This window comes from Rhinatrema bivittatum, chromosome 5, assembly GCF_901001135.1.
Source record: "Rhinatrema bivittatum chromosome 5, aRhiBiv1.1, whole genome shotgun sequence".
Taxonomy (NCBI): Eukaryota; Metazoa; Chordata; class Amphibia; order Gymnophiona; family Rhinatrematidae; genus Rhinatrema; species Rhinatrema bivittatum.
In genome coordinates, this window is record NC_042619.1 from 105,406,193 (window position 1) to 105,425,237 (window position 19,045).

The 19,045-nt window shown below is 43.8% G+C and overlaps 1 protein-coding gene across 4 annotated transcripts in view; it reads left to right on the forward strand.

The window, feature by feature from the left end:
- Positions 1–19,045, forward strand: part of NBEA (neurobeachin) — a 2,460,099-nt gene that overhangs the window by 899,091 nt on the left and 1,541,963 nt on the right. The window lies entirely within an intron of this gene.

The window sequence follows — 19,045 nt, forward strand, 5'->3', positions numbered from 1 at the left end:
CAGTTCTGGCCTCTACCCTTCGGGTTAGCCACCGCGCCACGGACCTTTACCAAGGTAATAGTAGTGAGGGCGGCGTCACTCAGGAAGGAAGGCATTCTCGTCCATCCCTACCTAGACGATTGGCTGATCAGGGCAAAGTCACCGGAGGAGAGCCACCAGGCAACCAACCGAGTTATATCTCTTCTGGAAAGCCTAGGATGGGTAGTTAACATACACAAGAGTTCCTTACAGCCTTCGCAGTCACTGGAATACCTAGGTGTCCGATTCGACACCCTGGAAGACAAGATCAGCCTGACCTCCAAGAGGAAATCGAAACTCCAGGATCGCTTGCAGAATCTGCTAAGCACTGCACGGCCCACAGCTTGGGATTACCTACAGGTCCTCGGCCTAATGGCCTCCACTCTGGAAGTGTTACCATGGGCACGGGCCCATATGAGACCATTACAGCGCGCCCTTCTATCTCGGTGGCACCCACGATTACAGAACTACACCGTGCATCTACCTCTACCGGCCAGAGTACGGAATCAGTTACGGTGGTGGCTGCAGCCCAGCCACATGAGGCGGGGGTCAAGGATATCCTCCCCAACCTGGACCTTGCTCACTACAGATGCCAGCCTGAGCGGCTGGGGAGTCCACAGCGAAGAGCTAACCGCTCAGGGGCGGTGGAACAGAGAAGAGTCGGGGTGGAACATCAACCGACTAGAGGCATGGGCAGTCAGGTTAGCATGCCTGCGATTTGCCCACAGACTTCGAAACAGAGCAGTCAGAGTGATGTCGGACAATGCCACCACGGTGGCATACATCAACCGACAGGGCGGAACCAGAAGCCGACAGGTATCCTTAGAAAGAGCCCCCCTGATGGCTTGGGCGGAGGCGAATCTTCAGAACATCTCCACCGTCCACATCACCGGGAAGGACAACACCACGGCAGACTTCCTCAGCAGAGAAAGCCTAAACCCGGGGGAATGACAGCTGTCGCCCACAGCTTTCCAGATGATTGTGGATCAGTGGGGGACTCCGGGCATGGACCTACTAGCGGACAGGTCCAATGCTCAAGTACCCAGATACTTCAGTCGCAGACGAGATCCTCTCTCCCACGGGATCGACGCTCTAGTACAGCCATGGCCTCAGGGGATCCTGCTATATGCTTTTCCTCCATGGCCCCTGCTGGGCGCCATTATACACAAGATTCAGCGGCACAGAGGCCTAGTTCTTCTAATGGCCCCAGACTGGCCAAGAAGATCCTGGTATGCAGACATGAGAAGACTGCTGGCAGGGGATCCACTACCCCTGCCTCCACACAGGGACCTGCTGAGACAAGGTCCCATCCTCCACGAGAATCCAGCTCAATTCTCTCTTACGGTCTGGCCATTGAAAGGGCTCGACTGAAGAAAAGGGGATACTCGGGGCCGGTAATAGACACACTCCTCCGAGCATGCAAGTTCTCCACATCACTAACTTATATAAGGATCTGGAGAGTATTTGTAGGCTGGTGCGAAACTCGCAGCACCAATCCGCATGCCGCTAAAATCCCCATCATTCTGGATTTCCTGCAAGATGGACTTCAGAAGGGTCTGTCCCTCAGTTCAATCAAGGTTCAGGTGGCAGCACTATCCTGCTACGGTCCCAGGAGTGCCGGCAATAGCATTGCCACACACCCAGACGTTTCACATTTCCTGAAAGGAGTCAAACACATTCGCCCGCCATTGATGTGGCCAGTGCCCTTGAGGAACCTCTATCTAGTCTTGGAATTCCTAGCGGGACCCGGCTTCAGACCCCTCCGAGGCCTTGTCCCTCCATTTGTTAACCTTGAAGATGGTGTTCTTGCTGGCCGTATGCCTAGCATGCCACATCTCCGAGCTACAAGCGCTGTCCTGCCGCGATCCATTTCTCAGAATCACTCCAGGGGCTATCCATCTTCGCACGGTTCCTTCCTTCTTACCCAAAGTAGTCTCACACTTCCACCTCAACCAAACGATTTCCTTGCCAACCACGGAAGGTTTGAAGAAGTCCGAAGAAGGTCGAAGACTGCGCCATCTCGACATCGGCAGGCTGCTGTTCAGATACCTGGAAATGTCAGAAGCAGTACGAAAGACGGACCACCTGTTCGTCCTTCACAGTGGGAAGAAGCAAGGGGAAGCGGCCTCACGGGCAACCATCGCCCGCTGGATCAAAGAAGTTATTAAGGCGGCCTACGTAGAAGCGGGAAAACCACCACCTCTGCGGGTCAAGGCTCACTCTACCAGAGCGCAGGCGGCCTCCTGGGCAGAAACTAGGATGCTGTCGCCGGCAGAGATATGTAAAGTGGCAACGTGGTCCTCCCTCCATACCTTCTCCAGATTCTACCGTCTGGATGTCCAGGCTAGGGAGGACACAGCATTTGTGAGGGCAATCCTAAACGGACCTCGGGCAGCCTCCCACCCAGTCCGGGAGTAGCTTTTGTACATCCCATTTGTTCTGAGTCCATCTGCTACATGCTAGGAAATGTAGAGATTACTTACCTGATAATCTCGTTTTCCTTAGTGTATGCAGATGGACTCAGCATCCCGCCCTGCTGCCGGTATACATGGGGATTCACCGACTCACGGTAAGCCATGTTTTCTTATATAGGGCATCCACCCTGCCGGGTGTCGATGCCTTCCGGTTGAGAACACTGGCGGTCTCCAGCTACTATCAATCGGTCAGGGTAATCATGTTCCTTTAATCGATCGGTCAGTCACACATATATCCATAAAGCTTTTGCAAGGAAGATTACTGAGTTGCTGCACTTCCTGCGGGGTATATGTACCCGTGCTGACGTCAGATCCGTCTCCAACTGCTAGCACGAGCACGCTATACCCATTTGTTCTGAGTCCATCTGCATACACTAAGTAAAACGAGATTATCAGGTAAGTAATCTCTACATTACATCCCCGTATAGGGCTTTGTGCGGGAAAACACACATACAAATCCGCGGCAGCTTATGTACATCTTATTACATCAGCCCCAGTGTGTACCAACCGTAGCACCACTAAGGATGTGTACGAATGTTAAATGACAATATATCAAAATTGTTATGAAAGCATGGAGTATGTAGTGAAAGGGTCCAAGGTCTGTACAATCTTATAGACTATGTTGCAAGCAAGTTCAGATGATGAGGTGGTTTCTTCCATCTAGACAGCACAGCAACTCTGCTGTGAGCAGACGATAAGCTGATTTCTTCCATGCAGATGGCACAGCAACTCTGTTGTGATCAGATGATGGGCCGGTTTCTAGCCGGTTTGATTGCAACTCTGTCAAAAACGCATCCCAGGGTATTTCTTTACATTGCCTTATTTGCCCTTTCTTACCAGGCCTTTCCTATTTTCAAGGCCCCTTGCCACGCCGTGATTTCCCACTTGGAGGGAGCATTGCTTTGGGAGGCCTACCCCTGCACCATTGTGATTCGGCAGGACTGCTGCGAGGTCTCAATTAAAGCGATGTGGTACTTGAACAAGCAGGGCAGCACAGGCTCTTATCTCCTCTGCCAAGAAGCCGCACAAATCTGTATCTGGGTCCTTGAACACTCCATGTATCTATAGGCCACTTATCTGGCAGGCATGCAGAACGTGGTAGCAGATCGCCTCAGCTGACAGTTCCATCCCCACGAGTAGTCTCTGAATCCTGTGTGGTAACGACCAGAATCATCCAACGCTGGGGTCAACCAACAACAGACCTCTTTCCATCAGAACTGAATCAGAAAGTGGACAGATTCTGCTCACTGCACAGGCAACAAAACAAGTTAGCCATGGACGCCTTTGCTCGCCCCTGGAACACAAGCCTCCTATATGCGTATCCCCCGATAGCACTGATAGCCAAACTCTCATGAAGCTACAACAGAACAAAGGTCAATGATACTCATAGCCCCATATTGGCCTCGACAAGTATGGTTTCCCATGCTTCTTGACCTCTTGATCAGAGAACCCATTCGCCTGGGCATAGCGCCCACTCTTATAACTCAGAACCAAGGCATGTTATGCCATCCGAACCTTCAAACCCTATCCCTGACAGCCTGGATGTTGAAAGCTTGATCCTCCAACCGCTTAACCTTTCAACTCATGTCTCTCAAGTGCTTGTAGCCTCATGAAACCCCTCCACACGAAAATCCTATCGTTCTGAGTGGAAAAGATTTGCCACGTGGTGCACGCAAAAAGTTATTGACCCCTTTTCCTGCCCCATGCCATCTCTATTAGACTATCTCTGGCACCTTTCAGACTCTGGTCTCCAGACTTCATCGATGAGGGTACACCTGAGTGCTATCTCAGTGTACCACAAAGGAGTTGGGGATGCCCCGGTAACTGCGCAACCCCTTGTGAGTAGGTTTATGAGGGGCCTACTACAACCTAAGCCCCTTCTATGGCCACCAGTCACTGAATGGGACCTAAATGTAGTACTTACAAGGCTCATGTGCTCCCTGTTTCAGCCTTTGCATTCCTGCAATGTTAAATTTCTTACATGGAAAGTTCTCTTGCTAGTAGCCATTACATCTGTTCAAAGGGTTAGTGAGTTACAAGCACTTGTCATATACTCACCCTATACAAGGTTTCTACATGACCGAGTGGTCCTACGTACTCTCCCTAAATTCCTTCTCAAGGTGGTTTCTGACTTCCACTTGAATCAGTCTATAGTCTTGCCCACCTTTTTCCCAAAGCCTCACTCTCACCAGGGCGAGAGAGTTTTACACACCCTGGATTGTAAACGTGCACTTGCATTTTACCTAGATCGCACTGCAGTCCATAGGAAATCCACCCAACTCTTTGTTTCTTTCTGAGAAAAACAGACTAGGAGTTGCAGGAGGCAAACAAACTCTCTCCAACTATCTAAAAAACTGTATCAAATTTTTCTATGAAAAAGCAGGCCTTCCTCTCCAGGGACGAGTGAAGGCACACTCAGTAAGAGCCATGGCAACCTCAGTAGCACACTATCGTTCATTACCGATTGCTGACAACTGCAAAGCTGCAACATGGAGCTCTCTTCACACATTTGCAGCACATTACTGCCTGGACAAGGAAGGACGTCAAGACTCTGCATTTAGCCAATCCATCTTGAAGAACTTATTTCTAGTAAAATTCCAACTCCTTCCACATCCAATCTAATGTAATTTTCAGGCTGCCTCGTTTTTCCCAACAGTACACCAGTTGTGCCTGTTGCACAATTTGTACCCTGTTGGTCCACACAATGTGTACCCTGTTGGTCCACACAAATGAGTCAGCCTGTAGCTTGCTAATCGCCTACTTGTAAGGACTACCATCTTGCAAGTAGGCGATTAGCAGCCTGTAGCTTGCTAATCGCCTACTTGTAAGGACTACCATCTTGCTTGTCCTGGAGAAAGCAGAGTTATTTACCTGTAACAGGACAGCAGGAATGTAGTCTCATGAAACTCACCCACCACCCCACGGAGTTGGGACCAAAAGTACGCTGGATTTTATAAGATACGCGCGTATCCATGCGTATCTTATAAAATCTGGGGTTGGCGCGCGCAAGGGGGTGCACATTTGTGCAACTTGCACGCGCCGAGCCCTGCGCACGCTACCCATTCCCTCCGAGGCCACTCCGAAATCAGAGCGGCCTCGGAGGGAACTTTCCTTCCACCTCTCCCCACCTTCCCCTCCCTTTCCCCACCCCCCGGCCCTATCTAAATCTCCCCCCTACCTTTCTCGCACAAGTTATGTCTACTCGAAGCAGGCGTAACTTTGCACGTGCCGGGCCGGCTGCCGCACGCTATGTTCCGGTCTGGGGGCTGGTCCGGAGGCCGCGGCCACGCCCCTGGAACGCCCCCGGGCCGAAACCATGCCTGCGGCACCGCCCCCGGATGATGCGCTGACCACGTCACACCCCCCGACACGCCCACCCCAAGAAAGCCCCTGGACTTACTCGTGTCCCGGGGCTTTGCGCATGCCGGAAGCCTATGCAATATAGGCTTGGCGCACGCAGGGGCGTTTTAAAAGCGTTATGCGCGTAACCCTTTTAAAATCCGGCCCATTGATTTTAAATTAATGATGCTTGTCTTCAAAGCTTTGAAGGCAGAAGGCCCCTCTTATTTATCTGAGTTTTTAATGAGATATGTACCAACTCGCTATTTATAATCCCAAGGAAAACTATTATTTATTTAATTTATTTATTTAACACTTTTTATATACCGGCATTCGTAGGCCACATCATGTCGGTTCACAAGTAACTGAGAAAGGAAATTACAATGAACGAGGATGGAGGGCTAACTGGGAAAAAGTTGGATAATATACGAACTTGATATTACTACAGGTTCCTACAATTAGGCAAGCATATTTAGTTGAAACAAGAAAAAGGGCTTTTAATGTCATTGGACAGTGGATGCTGAATAACCTTCCAGACTGGCTAAGAAACATAGGTGATTTTCTGACCTTTTGCAAGCAACTAAAAGCTCTTTTGTTTGTTCATAAGTAACAGCATCTGCTCACAGAAAACATATATTTTAATTGCTAAGATGATTCTATTTTAATAATTGTATTTTGTACTGTTCAATAATGTTTATTGTATTGTTTTAATTATGTTGTGGTCCGCCTAGCATGGAAAGCCATTCTAAGTGGAATATAAATTGTTTTAATAGATAAATAATAAATACAAAGGTTAAGAGTGTACAAGTGTTGACATTGTTAAAAAAAAATATCATCGTAGAAGCGCATTCCAGGTATATTCCACGCATTAAGAAAAGTGGAAGGAAGACCAGACTATTGCTGGTATGGTTAAAAGGAGAGGCTATTTTAGCCAAAAGATCTTCCTTTAAAAATTGGAAGAATCATCCATCTGAAGAAAATAGGAAAAAGCATAAGCATTGGCAAGTTGTAAAACATTGATAAGACAGCTAAAGGAGAATTTGAAAAGAAGTTGGTTGTAGAGGGAAAAACTCATAATAAAAACATTTTTTAAAATATATCCAAAGTAGGAAGCTTGCAAGGGAGCCGGTTGGACCGTTAGATGATTGAGGAGTTAAAGAAGCACTTAGGGAATACAAGGCCAACACAGAGAAACTAAATTATTCTTTTGCTTCAATGTTTAATGAGGATGATGTTGGGGAGATACCTATTCCAAAATCGGTTTCAAGATTAATGATTCAGTTGAACTGACCCAAATCATGATGAATCTGGAAGGTGTAGTAGGCTAGATAGACAAACTGAAGAGTAGCAATTCACCTGGATTGGATGGTATACATCCCATGGTTCTGAAAGAACTAAAAAATGAAATTTCGGATGTATTACAAGTAATTTTTTAACCTATTATTAAAATGATCAGATGTACCTGAAGACTGGAAGGTGGCCAATGTAGCCCCGATGTATAATAAGGGCTCCAGAGGTGATCCAGAAAACTATAGACCAGTGAGCCTGACTTCAGTACAGGGAAAAATTGTGGAAACATTTATAAAGAATAAAATCACAGAACGTATAGCTAGGCATGATTTAATGGGACACAGCCAGTATGGATTTACCCAAGGGAAGTCTTGCCTCACAAATCTGCTACATTTTTTGAAGGGGTGAGTAAGCATGTGGATAAAGGTGAACCGGTAGATGTGGTGTATTTGGATTTCCAGAAGGCATTTGACAAAGTCCCTCATGAGAGGCCTCTAAGAAAACTAAAAGTCATGGGATAGGAGGAGATGATCTTAAGTAGACTGCAAACTGGTTAAATGACAGGCAATAGAGAATAGGATTAAATGGTATGTTTTCACAGAGGAAAAAGGTATAGTGGAGTGCCTCAAGTATCTGTACTTAGACCAGTTAAATCACAAGTGGATTGTGATAAATTGCAGGTGGGATCTTGTGAGCCTGGAAGATTGGGCGTCCATATGGCAGGTGAAATATAGTGTGGACAAGTGCACAGTGGTGCATATAGGGAAAAATAACCCGTGCTGTAACTACATAATGTTAAGCTCCATTTTAGTACTTACCAGCTAGGAAAAAGATCTTGGCATCATAGTTGATATTACATTGAAATTGGCTTTGGTAGTATTTACTGAATACTTTACTAATATCTTTACCTGAGTTCACTAAATTTCCTTCACTATTCCTTATTGTTGGGATAAACTTTGCCCCCACAAAATTTGTCATCAGGCTAGCTAGGGATCTGCCCACCTTATTACCAAATTGATAAAACTTACATCTATAATATATTATCCCCTTTTTTGCCCACTGCTGTAATAGTATATTGAGAGCAATTTACATGGCTACAAAATTAGTCCTAGTTTCTGTAAAGGATTTTATTCTAATCTATGCTTAACTGCTTGTAGTTGTATCTCTAGATTCAATATGGATATAACAAATGCCTGCTTCCTTGCTACAGAATAGGAAATGATATCTCCCCTTAGCACCATTTTTGCTGACTCCCAAAACAATATGGGTGAGTTTTGTGTGCTGCATTATTAAATGCAAACTCCTCCCATTTTTTTATTTAAAGAGTCTCAGAACCCCACGTCATTATATAGTTGCTTAGGAAATCACCAAGTGTGAGTAGAGTCTAAAGGCCAGTACTCTTCTATATCCATCCACCCCAAGGTATGATCTGAGATAATGAGAGGTCCTATTCTGGCATCGAAAACTCTGGGACACATTTCTCTGCTAGCTAAAATGTAATATGTATCTGATTGTGTTATGAGCCCTAGATACATGTGTGTAGTCTCTGTGCCTAGTGTGAAGAACTCTCCACACATCCACTAAATCTAAATCTTTATAAAGATAATCTATACTTTTCCCTAAGGATATTGTAGGGCTCATAGAAACCGAGGAGTGATCAAATTGCCTATTGTGGACACAAAATCCCCCCCCCCCCCCCCCCACCACCACCACCACAATCAGTACATTAGCATAATACAACAGCAAATTAGCAATTTTCTCAAAGAAAGAATGCTTGCATGTATTTGGAGTATACACATTTCAAAATACAATTGATTTGACAAACATAGAACCCTCCACCACCAAATATCTTCCTTGACTCCTGAAAAGGTACCTGCTTCCCTATGGGAGTGGAGGAGTAGCCTAGTGGTTAGAGCAGTTGGCTACAAATCAAGAAACCAGGGTTCAAGTCCACTGATGCTCCTTGTGACCTTGGGCAATTCACTTTACCCTCCATTGCCTTAGGCACAAACTTAGATTGTAAGCCCTCTGGGGACAGGGAAATACCTACTGTACCTGAATGTAATCCATTTTGAAGTGCTGAAAAAAGTGTGAAAAGTGGAATATAAATCTAAAAAAAATTAAGCAGCACTACCCCTGCCTTTTTTTGTGCCGGAATGAGAAGATAGCATCTTACCCACCTATTGTCATTGCAACTTATTGTGTTCAGCCTCTTCTAAGTGTATCTACTCAAGCATAAAAGTGTGGGCTCCCCATCTTTGTAAAGTCTGTAATGCTTTATATATTTTAGTAACCGAGCATAGGCTACCCACATTCCAAGTCACACATCTAATTCATGTGTTTGTCATTTCAGTACAAAACCAAAAGACCTAACCTGAAAATGTGTTTTCTCTCTCATATAATCATTTGAGACCCCCCCAGCCTAGGTCCCATCTTGGTCATTGAAAGATAGAAATGCACCAAGATGTGAGTTACTTCCTTCACTTATTTTGAATCCTTTTACCTAGTCTTCCTAAAGCCTTCTCACCGACTCCTTCCCTTTGCCTTTTCACTCCCTCCTTCCGCACCTTCCCTCCCACTCCCTTTATCAAATCTAACCAACTAGCCTTAAACAATACATTCATAATTGACTGCAAAATGAGTCTTGGAAGTCTCGTTTCATGTGTTGGGGCTCCGCTTCCCAATGTAAATTAATATACATGACAAAAAATAAAGAACTAATGAAAACAAACAAAAAAAAAAAATCCCCAAATAGGAAATCTGTGTTACTGTCTCTTGATATCTCTGTAACAAAACCCTTATAAATGTGGTAATATGCTGTTTCTTGCACTATAAGTTTGTTTTTGAAAACAATATCTTCAATGGAACATAAAATCCAATTTTCAAACAAGAAAGGATCTCCAGGTTTTGCTCTGTCCAAGGCATACATGAACTCTCGCATGCCTCCAGTATCTATCTGTCATGTGTTTTCATACTTGCCCCTCTGCTCCTTGTTGGAACCCAGCCAACAGCCAGCCGTGTGTCAAAAAACTCTTGACCTTCTTTGGGGGACTCAAACAGATGCAAGGTGTTTTCATATGTTACTCTCAGGTAAGCTGCAAACTGGAGAGAAAAAAATGGATACAATGCTCAATCAAATGAGTGCACAAAAAAGCAAAAGCCTTATGCCGAGCAGAAACAGCAACAGAATAATCAGTGAAAAGTAGCACTGTGGTGCCCTCACATTTCAGCTGCGATAGCATTTCATCTTTATGGCAAAGTTCAGGAATTTGGCGACCACAGGCCTCGGCTTATTTTGACACACATTTCATGCTTCCATGCAGTGTGTGCAATCCACAAATTGGACCCCCCGACTTGTCCGGCAGATTTAAGACCTGTTGCAGCCAGCTCTCGAGCGTTTCTCTTAGATCACAGTCTGCAATAGTCTCGGGCAACCCAATAAAATGTAAGTTGCTTCTTCATGACCAATTCTCCAGGTCCTCTATTTTTAACTCCATTTTCCATTTTTATCGCCATTCTCTCTTGCTCTAATGTCTGTACTCGATTTTCTACCCCCCTGAGATGTGATTTGACTTCAGTGATCCGTTTGGTATTGTCAGCAAGTAATGAGTGTAAGGCATCAAATTATGCATTAATCTTTTTCCAGTTTATCATCTAATACTGCAAGAATCGTGTGTAGTGTCGGAGGTGGACCCTTGGGCCAAGGTGGGGTTGACGCAACCCGTAGGGAGGGACCTACGGGTCCCCGCCTTCGGCAGGCAGAGTGGGCTGAAGCGTCACCTATACTAGCCCTCATTCCTCTTGGATTGAGCCTTTCGGTGCCAGGGCCATCAGGACTTAGGTGGGCCTCAAGGTTAGTCGAAGATGAGAGGTGATTCAGCTCAGAGGCAGCAGCCAGTAGATGGTGTAGTCCTATCCTGGACTGGATTCGGTACTGGAAACTCAGGCACCAAAGAACAAGGAGTAACTGGAGGTGCTCAACCAAAGAAAGGCCAAAGCCTTGTAAGTCCACGTCCAGAGGATAGGTGAAAGGAGGCATCACAGATAGGCTAGGATCAGAGCAGGCGGCAAGAGGAAGTCGCGGCAAGTGACGTAGAACTCTGGTCTCAGAACAGTCTGTAGCGTAGTCGTTCAAGGCAGTGGTCAGAGCGTGGAGAAGGCAGGCATAGTCAAACGAAGCAGTGTACATGGCACAGAGAAGGCAGACATAGTCAAACAAAGCAGTAGTCAGGGCACGGAGAAGGCAGGCGTAATCAGTCAAAGCAATGGTCGAGGTTCAGAAAGCAGTCCAAAGGTGAAGAACTCTGGAACTTGTAGAATAGCCTGGAGGCAATAGGAAGTGAGGGAACCTGTTGCAAAGGTAAGCTCTGACTGTTAGAGCTTGCCTTATATAGAGCCAGGCAAGCGAAATCAACTGCGGGGACAGGCAGCCCTAGCACTTTAAATCAAGAGAAGGGACACGCGTGCCAGGGGAAACCCGGAAGAAGGAGGAATTTAGTGGCGGCAAATCAGCCGCAAAACAGGCCCCGAAGGGGAAAGGCGGCGGTGTTTCCACCGTGCTGCGGAGAGGATGGCACTCCACATCGCAGGGGCAGCCATAGGAGGTGAGAAAGGCTGGCCACAGAACCCGTAGCTGGCTGATGTTAACATCGTGCTGGAGAGATCTTCATTGTTTGGTTTTGGGGACAGCGGGTTACTCATGTTTTCTGCTATTTTTAACTGTGCTGGTTTACTTTTTTCTTTTCACAATGATTTTGTTACCATCTAGCTCCTGAATTGTTGAAAAAAATGGTTCACTAGGACAAGTTCACCTCTCATGTTACCAAGCTTATCTTTCTGCAGTTTTTTCATCTTTTTAAAGCCATGATGTCATGTGATTGAAGGAGTGGGGCCGCAGAGTGGAGCAAACATATTTGCACGCTCACATCACATCAGATGACCTTTTCCTAAGCTATTTTAAATTTGAGACCCCATAGCATTACCAGAAAATGTTAAAACTTGAAATTTAGTAATATGTTTGAATTTAGTGGCCTCTCATAATCTGAGTCCCTAAATTATAGTTTGTGAGTATCATGTTCCCAAATCCAGCACTGGTAGATGACACTTCTCTTTTTCTTGCAAACAATGTTGACAGGGTCTATGGTTAAGAACATAAGAAATTGCCATGCTGGGTCAGACCAAGGGTCGGTCCATCAAGCCCAGCATCCTGTTTCCAACAGAGGCCAAACCAGGCCTCAAGAACCTGGCAATTAGCCAAACACTAAGAAGATCCCATGCTACTGATGCAATTAATAGCAGTGGCTACTCCCTATGTAAACTTGATTAATAGCAGTTAATGGACTTCTCCAAAACTTCTCCAAACCTTTTTTGAACCCAGCTACACTAACTGCACTAACCACATCCTCTGGCAACAAATTCCAGAGCTTTATTGTGCGTTGAGTGAAAAATATTTTTTTCCGATTAGTCTTAAATGTGCTACTTGCTAACTTCATGGTATATGCCCTAGTCCTTCTATTATTCGAAAGTGTAAATAACCGATTCACATCTACTCATTCAAGACCTATCATAATCTGAAAGATCTCTATCATACCGCCCCTCAGCCATCTCTTCTCCAAGCTGAACAGCCCTAACCTCTTCAGCCTTTCCTCATAGTGGAGCTGTTCCATCCCCTTTATCATTTTGGTTGCCCTTCTCTGTACCTTCTCCATCACAACTATATCTTTTTTGAGATGTGGCGACCAGAATTGTACACAGTATTCAAGGTGTGGTCTCACCATGGAGCGATATAGAGGCATTATGACATTTTTTAAATTTTAACAATTTTAAAATATCTCATAACCATACATAATCACAATACAGTAGGGATACATATACAAAAATTGATGCTAATTCTGTTTCATGTCCTATAAAAACACCACTTGCATGTACTCATACAAAAAGACCTTATCTAACTAATGTTGCACATCAATCCATACAAACTATAGAAAACAATATATCCATAAAAACCTACTCTACATTGTCACCTTTAAAACAATGAGACAATGTATATAACAAATAGGTTTCAAATATCCCAAATAGAAGACAGATTTTTAAAGATAATGAAAGGTTTTTCATACTTGAATATTTGAATACATCCCTGCTTGAATACATCCCAACAAAGAAGAATCCTCTCTGATTCACCTGTTATAGGCTTCCTCAGGGGATATATAATGACTATTGCTGCAGAATGTTGTATTGTAAGAGAATACCAATGAACTATTGAGAAAGCTGCTATTATGGGCTACAATTGTTAAGTATCTAAAAAAAATATAATCATAAACAAATAGATTATTCAAATGGAAATACTAACATCGTCTGTTACCCATATAAATGATTATATAACTTAAATTCAAAATATAAAATGTTACCTAACATTTGGCAAAAACTTGCAGACTTAGCATCTGTAGGGTTCTCCTTGTTTATAAACTCAATCAACACAGAATACTCTACAATAAATAAATTATAATTGTAATGTGATATTCAAAAAATATATCAAGTATTATCATATCAAAGAAATGTTAATAACCGTTGTTTACCTCTCATATAGACTTCAAAAATATAATAAAAAATTCTTAATCATTAAAAGGTAATACGCGTCCCAGCTGTGGTAGGCCCACACCTGGGCCTACTCATCCCAGGAATCCAGCTGCCAGCTCTGGTTCATCCTCGCTTCCGGCGGTGGGCAGCCACCTCCACCCCTGAGCGCCTGCACCACCTCTGCCGCTTCTGACTCCTGCGCGGTTCCTCCCTGCACCCGGCAGGCCATGGAGTGATGCCGCCATCCTGCTTCCTTTGGGACCTGGCTTAGGCATGCACTCTTAAAGGGGCCGCAGTGGGAATGTAACCCACGGCCCCGGATGATGACATCACTGGGCCTCTGTATAAAAGGCAGGGCCCAGCCACTTTTTCCCTGCCTTGGAAACAGTTCTCCACAATTCCTCATGTGCTCGTTTCTGGTTCCTGTCTTTGTTCCTGTCTCCTGTTCCTGTTATTGTTCCTGTTCCTGCTTGTCTCTTTGTCTACTCCTCGTCCTCATACCCTTAGACTGATTCTCTGGTATTGACCCCTGCTTCGCCTGGACTACGCTTGGACTGATTCTCCGGATTTGACCCCTGCTTTGCCTGGATTACGCTTGGACTGATTCTCTGGTATTGACCCCTACTTAAGAACATAAGAACATAAGAAAATTCCATACTGGGTCAGACCAAGGGTCCATCAAGCCCAGCATCCTGTTTCCAACAGTGGCCAATCCAGGCCATAAGAACCTGGCTAGTACCCAAAAACTAAGTCTATTCCATGTTACCATTGCTTATGGCAGTGGCTGTTCTCTAAGTGAACTTAATAGCAAGTAATGGACTTCTCCTCCAAGAACTTATCCAATCCTTTTTTAAACATAGCTATACTAACTGCATTAACCACATCCTCTGGCAACAAATTCCAGAGTTTAATTGTGCGTTGAGTAAAAAAGAACTTTCTCCGATTAGTTTTAAATGTGCCCCATGCTAACTTCATGGAGTGCCCCCTAGTCTTTCTATTATCCGAAAGAGTAAATAACCGATTCATATCTACCCATTCTAGACCTCTCATGATTTTAAACACCTCTATCATATCCCCCCTCAGTCGTCTCTTCTCCAAGCTGAAAAGTCCTAACCTCTTTAGTCTTTCCTCATAGGGGAGCTGTTCCATTCCCCTTATCATTTTGGTAGCCCTTCTCTGTACCTTCTCCATTGCAATTATATCTTTTTTGAGATGCGGCGATCAGAATTGTACACAGTATTCAAGGTGCGGTCTCACCATGGAGCGATACAGAGGCATTATGACATTTTCCGTTTTATTCACCATTCCCTTTCTAATAATTCCCAACATTGTTTGCTTTTTTGACTGACGCAGCACACTGAACCGACGATTTCAATGTGTTATCCACTATGACACCTAGATCTCTTTCTTGAGTTGCAGCACCTAATATGGAACCCAACATTGTGTAATTATAGCATGGGTTATTTTTCCCTATATGCATCACCTTGCACTTATCCACATTAAATTTCATCTGCCATTTGGATGCCCAATTTTCCAGTCTCACAAGGTCTTCTTGCAATTTATCACAATCTGCTTGTGATTTAACTACTCTGAACAATTTTGTGTCATTTGCAAATTTGATTATCTCACTCGTCGTATTTCTTTCCAGATCATTTATAAATATATTGAAAAGTAAGGGTACCAATACAGATCCCTGAGGCACTCCACTGTCCACTCCCTTCCACTGAGAAAATTGTCCATTTAATCCTACTCTCTGTTTCCTGTCTTTTAGTCAGTTTGCAATCCACGAAAGGACATCGCCACCTTTCCCATGACTTTTTAATTTTCCTAGAAGCCTCTCATGAGGAACTTTGTCAAACGCCTTCTGAAAATCCAAGTATACTGCTTCATCTGGACTATGTTAGATCTGATCTCCTAGCTCTGACTTTAGCTCTGCTTCTGGTACTTCACCTCCTGCCACCTGTCCTGACTCCAGCTTGCCTTGGACTCCTCTCTTGTATCCTATGGACCTGGCCTCTCAGGCTTCATCTTATCTTTGCCTGGATGCCCCCTGTCTTCCATTGTTCCTGTTGGCGTCCAGGTATCTGGAACCTTGCCTCGTCCAGACCATCCTCGGCCCTCCAGTACCTCTGCTGGTTTCTGGCGTACCCGTGTCTACAACAACTGGGAGATGTCATATGTAGGCCCGCCTAAGTCCAGCCGGCCCCAGCACCCAAGGGCTCAACCTAAGGGGAATGTGGGCTGGTATTGGTAAAGCTTCAGTTGGCCTCCATCTCTTATCCTGCTCTACCTCCCGACGGTGGGGACCCATAGGGCATGCCTTGCAGGTAGTGTCAACCCCACCTCAGGACAAGGATCCACCATCAGCACAACAAAAGGAACCTTGTAGTTGTGCTTAGTTCTCATTGCTGTCCTATAACCAACCTCTGCTGTAATAGATCCCCTTACTAAATTATTCAATTCCTCTTAATGCCTCAAAATATCAAGTCTACAAAGAAAATTTTAACAAAGTTATTTTGTATATTACTCAAAATATAAATAAAAGAAACTACAATACCTCCAGAAGTTAATTTAGTTCTTGCCATATGAAGGTAGAGCGAAGGCAAATAAACAAGCTTGAAAGATGTTTAGATATGCAGCTATAATATTGGAGTAGGGCTGAAGAGCAAGGACATTGGAGCAAAGAGCTGGAGGTAGAGCAGGACCATTGGAGCAGATCACAGTGCTGATACAGAGAGGGAGCATAATTGCAAACCTGAGTGTATTGTAGGGGGGTTATGATAGATACAAAATCATGAAAGGACTTAAACAAGTTAATGTAAATTGGTTATTTACTCTCTCTCAGATTATAGAAGGACCAGGGGGCACTCCGTGAAGTTAGCAAGTAGCTAATTTAAAACAAATCAAAGAAAATTATTTTTCACTCAGCGCATAGTTAAACTCTGGAATTTATTGCCAGAGGATGTGGTTTCAGTAGTTAGTGTTGCTGGGTTTATAAAAGGTTTGGATAAGTTCCTAGAGGTTAAATCCATAAACTCTATTACAGTAACTAATTAATAAGCAATAGTTTCTTGTGATACATCTAATGTTTGGGTATTTGCCAGGTACTTGTGACTTGGATTGGCCACTGCTGGAAACAGGATACTGAGCTTGATGGACCGTTGGTCTGACCCAATATGGCATTTCTTATGTTCTTATGATTAAAGCCAGTCAAGCAGATGTTCCAGAAAATATATTCCAGGAGGCTCTTGTACCAATAAAGGTGTTTTTGTTATTCTCCTTATATACTCTCATCAATCACGGCATACCCTGTTCTGAACCAATGGGACTTTCCAAGAGTGTGTCTGACTTGGGACTTCCCAAACTGTAGTTCATGGTCACAAATCCTTTCAGCTGGAATCACAAGTGCCTGAAATGGTTGCACAACAGTATTAATATTGAAAATCAGAGGAGCCAGCACGCGCTCATAGATCCTGCACTGCCCTTTTTTGAGTTTCTGTAGTAACAGAAAACCCTGCATACAGAGGGATCTAGGCTGCTACAGGGCCTGTGAACTTGCACTAGCTCATAGGCCCCATGCTGACTTGCTTTACTAATTGTTTTACTAATCGCAGATCATGGTCTGTCTTTCAACCAGCTATGAGCAGAAGGGAGGGTTGAATGTTCATGTACCAGTGGAGATTGCCATGGTTCCTCACCTGGTCCAAGTACAGATCCCTGAGGCACTCCACTGTTTTCCCTTTTCCACTGAGAAAATTGACCATTTTATCCTACTCTCTGTTTCCTGTCTTTTAACCAGTTTGTAATCCATGAAAGGATATCGCCCCCTATCCCATGACTTTTTTGTTTTCTTAGAAGCCTCTCATGCTAGCAAATGGTACTTTAGGAAGAGGCATGCCTAAAGAATCTGGATGACAGTGTGAAGGTAGATTATATTGAACATGAAGGAATCACATATGTTACAAACATATTTTGAACATCTTTAATTGATTAGCAAAAACAAGTTTAAAATGTCTCATAACCATACATAGTCACAATACAGTAGGGATATATACAATATACAAAAAATTGATGTTAATTCTGTATCATGTCCTATAAAAACACTACTTGCATGTTCTCATACAAAAAGACCCTATCTAACTAATGTTGCACATCAATCCATACAAACCATAGAAAACAATGTATCCATAAAAACCTACTCTACATTGTCACCTTTAAAACAGTGAGACAATATATATAACAAATAAGTTTCAAATATCCCGAATAGAAGACAGATTTTTAAAGCTGATGAAAGGTTATCATACTTGAATATTTGAATACATCCCTGCTTGAATACATCCCAACAGGCTTCCTCAGGGGATATATAATGATTATTGCTGCAGAATGTTGTGTTGTAAGAGAATACCAATGAACTATTGGGAAAGCTGCTATCATGGGCTACAATTGTTAAGTATCTAAAAAAAATATAATCATAAACAAATAGATTATTCAAATGGAAATACTAACATCGTCTGTTACCCATATAAATGATTATATAACTTAAATTCAAAATATAAAATGTTACCTAACATTTGGCAAAAACTTGCAGAGTTAGCATCTGTAGGGTTCTCCTTGTTTATAAACTCAATCAACACAGAATACTCTACAATAAATAAATTATAATTGTAATGTGATATTCAAAAAATATATCAAGTTTTATCATATCAAAGAAATGTTAATAACCGTTGTTTACCTCTCATATAGACTTCAAAAGTATAATAAAAAATTCTTAATCATTAAAAAGTAGTACGTGTCCCAGCTGTGGTAGGCCCACGCCTGGGCCTACTCACCCCAGGAATCCAGCTGCAATTATTAGCCTATTGTCTCTTTCCACCAGTTGTCATCCACCTTTGGCCTGAGACCCAGAAGGAAAATGTTGCTGCTTATGCTGGCCAGGGGATGTTTGGAGGAGTGCCAGTTTGAACAGAGGAATCAGATGCAAAAGGTGTTTTTGTTTTTTTTTTTGGGGGGAGGAGGGGATTGGTTGTAGAGGGTGAGAGTTGGGGAATAACAAGACATGGACTGAAGAATTCATGAAACAGGAGGTCATCTGAAGGGGAAGAGGTAAAGAGAAAGGATAAACTGGAGAAAGTGGAGCTAAAAGAAGGAATCAGCTGGAGTTCAGGTAGAGTGAGAATATAGTGATTCTCCATAGTGCGCCTGCTAATTTGTTTTGTTCATCATCTGGCATCATGTGAATTTCCAAGAGCTAAATAGAAGTTACATTGGCTAAAAGTTTGGGAAGACCTGATCTGATTACTTGGCAACTGGTGATAAATATCCCCTGGCCTTTCCCTGCCTCTGTATCT